The sequence below is a fragment of the Phascolarctos cinereus genome, unplaced genomic scaffold (genome assembly GCF_003287225.1).
Source record: "Phascolarctos cinereus isolate Bilbo 61053 unplaced genomic scaffold, phaCin_HiC Scaffold_2;HRSCAF=192, whole genome shotgun sequence".
NCBI lineage: Eukaryota > Metazoa > Chordata > Mammalia > Diprotodontia > Phascolarctidae > Phascolarctos > Phascolarctos cinereus.
The window spans coordinates 111631415-111634652 of record NW_027555625.1 but is presented as its reverse complement, the minus strand read 5'-3'; the positions used below and the strand labels follow the sequence as shown (position 1 = coordinate 111634652).

Here is a 3238-nt window from a genome sequence, read left to right as displayed (position 1 = left end):
GATCTCTCACCATTTTGAAGCCCATAGCCATAACTTCTTGTTGTACGGGAGAAGTTTTTCCTCCTTAAACAAAAGTGTATATTTGTTAAAGTGATTATTTGTTTTTTAATTTTTGATTCTACCACATAACCACAGGATGCAAATGAGGGGAGGGGCTGAGTTTTTATCACAGGATGGGGGTATCTGGCTCAATATTCATACAGTACAGCGACTTATCAAAATAGACACAAAAACTGGTTAAAGGCCTCTGTTTCTAGCACGCTCCTCCTTTGCAACAACTAGCTCACATTTACTCTTTTTTTTTTAATGAACTCCAATGAATTCTAGCTGAATTTGAGGATGGAGCCCTGCACCATTTTCTCCTGTATGGAAAGCTGTGGGAGAAGGAAGTGGGATTGTTTTGATTTTTCTGATGTCAATTTATATTCTGAGAGCTGAATAGGAAAAGGAATATTTCTAATCTGCTAAAATGTTATCCAAGAAGCCTGAAGCAGCCTGTTTTTTGCTTTGAAAAATACATTGATGTTGCTATTTGAGCCATAGAGCCTTGGCTAACTCGTATCTACTTTATTTTAAATCTATCTATTTTAAAAAGACAGCTTTTCTACCAACAGTAATATGAACAGGGACGGCAGATTTCCTAAGGGAGACCTAAATGGAAAAATCCAGTCGCAGAGTCAGAGGAAGTGATGCAGGGTTCTGTCCTTCCCTCCTCCAACCAACAAGGAGATGTGTCAAAACAAAGTTGAAAGTCAGCAGGAAAGGACACTAACACTGTGCTCAATTATGGGCTGAATTCCCAGGGGGTATAATCTTATTAAAAAACAAAACAAAACATTGACACTCCTCACTTTCTACTTAACGCCTAGAAACCAGTTTTCTGACTCCACCCACCACTTCAATACATAAATCAAATAGCATTTATCAAGCCTCAAGCACAGATAAGTAAACAATCCCTCCTCAAAAGGAAATCGCCTTCTAAGGAGCCCGTATATATATATGCCTGCAGGTAAAAATTAATGAATGCAAACACATACAAAGTAGTTAAGTAAAAGGTAGATTTAGGAGGTAGGACCCTAACTGTTGGAAGGATTAAGAAAGTCTGCACCTTCAGGGAAGAAAAGTATCCTTTTTTTTTATTTTAAACAAGAAGTTTATTTAAACAACAAGATGTTTGACTTGAAGGGAAAACTATCTAGGATCAATTTTTTTTTATAGTAATTTATCCCTACTGAGAGACAGAGATTGCCCTACATGTAACAGCTACGTACAAAAAAGTTATAAAATCGTCCTTGGTTTTACAATGATAAAAGAAAAACATTGAAATTATCCAATCAAACAAGGTATGCAAGGATATTTTGTGAGGTGTTTTTTTTGTTGTCGTTAAACAGTGAGAGCAAAATAACTTACTGGAGTATAAAGATAAAAGTTGAATGAGCATGCCACTAATGGAGAAAAGGGATATTTTCACAGAACCAGTTTGTTTTTTCCCCTCCCCATCTCCATTTGATGTTGATCATAACATACCATCGGCCATTTAGTTAAAAAAAAATGCGCATTATGCCTGTGCACATACACCAGTTACTTTATGTACAATAAAGGAATGGGGGAAGGGAATCAAAGAAGAGAGAAAACTACACGGCAGTAGTCAGGATGTGGATGAACCAAATCTTGGTTTTCTATATTGTGAATGTATTGTTTTCCTTGGGAGCACAGTTCTGGAGTGGAGTTGCATGTTCTCTTTTTAGTAAGCGCCTCCTGTCTGCTGCTGCAATACCTCAATTGTATCTTCGTCCTCCATTTCCAACTGTGCAGGTGTGTCTGTTTCATTGATTGGTTGCCCATCAAATCGGAATCTGATCTGCCTCATTGACAAACCCTGACCTTCACAATAGGCTTTCATTAGTTTACTAGGTGGTGGGTGCCTCTTAATCTTAAATTGCACCGCCGAACCATCTTGCCCTAACACCTTCAAATTAATGTGGTCTTTGTTTTCAGTCTTGACGCCTTCCTTCGGCTTTTCGTCGGCCATGGCGAGTCTGGGGGTCTCCTCAGTCGCCGCTTCACAAAAGAGGCACCAGGATGGTCCGCTCCAAGGGAACTGGGGGAGAAGCAGCAGCAGCAGGAGAGGAGGAGAGGAAGGAGGAGGAGGAAGATGAGTGAGGAGGAGAGGAGGAGAAGAGAGGAGGAGGAGGCAGCGGTGGAGGTACTGAGGGCGCGCGCACGTTCTGCCGAAGAAAAGTATTCTTCCTGGAGGAGTTGAGTAGCGAGCAGCTCCAAGCAATGAGGAAGGCCAAAGCGAAGGCAGAGATAGGAGATGCGGTGTCCAGTAGCTAGGTGGTGCAGTGGTCGGAGTACTAGAACTGAAGTTAGGAAGATCTGGGTTCAAATTCGACCTCAAATATTAGCTGTATGACCCTAGACAAGTCAGTTAACCTCTCAGTTTTCCCATCTGTAAAATGGAGGTGATAATAGTAATTATCTCCCAGTGTCATTGAGAGGATAAAATGAGGTAATATTTGTAAAGTATTTTGCAAAGCTTAAAGTATCTTATAAATGCTAATAATAAACAGTTAATATTTCTTAGTGTCTACTATGTGCCAAATAGTGCTAAGCACTTTTTAAATATTATCGCATTTGATCCTTACAATGAGTCTAGGAGGTAGGTGCTGTTATCAACCCCATTTCACTGATGAAGAAACTGAGGCAGGCAGAGGTTAGGTAACTTGCTCAGGGTCACACAGCTAGTAAGTGTCTGAGGCTGGATTTGAACTCAGCTCCCTCCTTCTGCCATCCCTTCTAAATATCCACAAAAGTACAGGCGGGATCATGGGATTCAGAATGGGAAGATGGAATTCCTTTACCCGCTAACTAACTAAGGGAGTCGGGGAGAGAACCATTGAAGTAGTGAAGCTGGGGGCAGGGGGAGGGTGGAGAGAATTAATTTCTTCCTGATTCCACACCTATCACTCAGTCCAGTAAGTTACCTAGCTGCTAACTAATGTAAAGAACAGAGAGAAGACCAGTTTAGCTGGATGGCAGAGTGCATGAGATTTAAAAACATCCAATGAGGCTGGAAAGATTGAGGTTGAATCCAGGTTGCATAAAGCTTTAAAAGCTAAATAGAGAAATTTATGTTTTGTCCTAGAAGCATAGGAAGACGTTGGAGCTGACTGAGTAGAGGGATCATATGGTTAACTCTGCCCATAAGGGAAATTACTTCCGTACTTGTATGTAG

General features: G+C 40.7%; 1 pseudogene; it reads right to left on the bottom strand.

Moving 5' to 3' along the window:
• Window positions 1-1135: 1135 nt before the first annotated feature.
• Window positions 1136-2113, bottom strand: LOC110207717 (small ubiquitin-related modifier 2 pseudogene; annotated as a pseudogene).
• Window positions 2114-3238: the final 1125 nt, after the last annotated feature.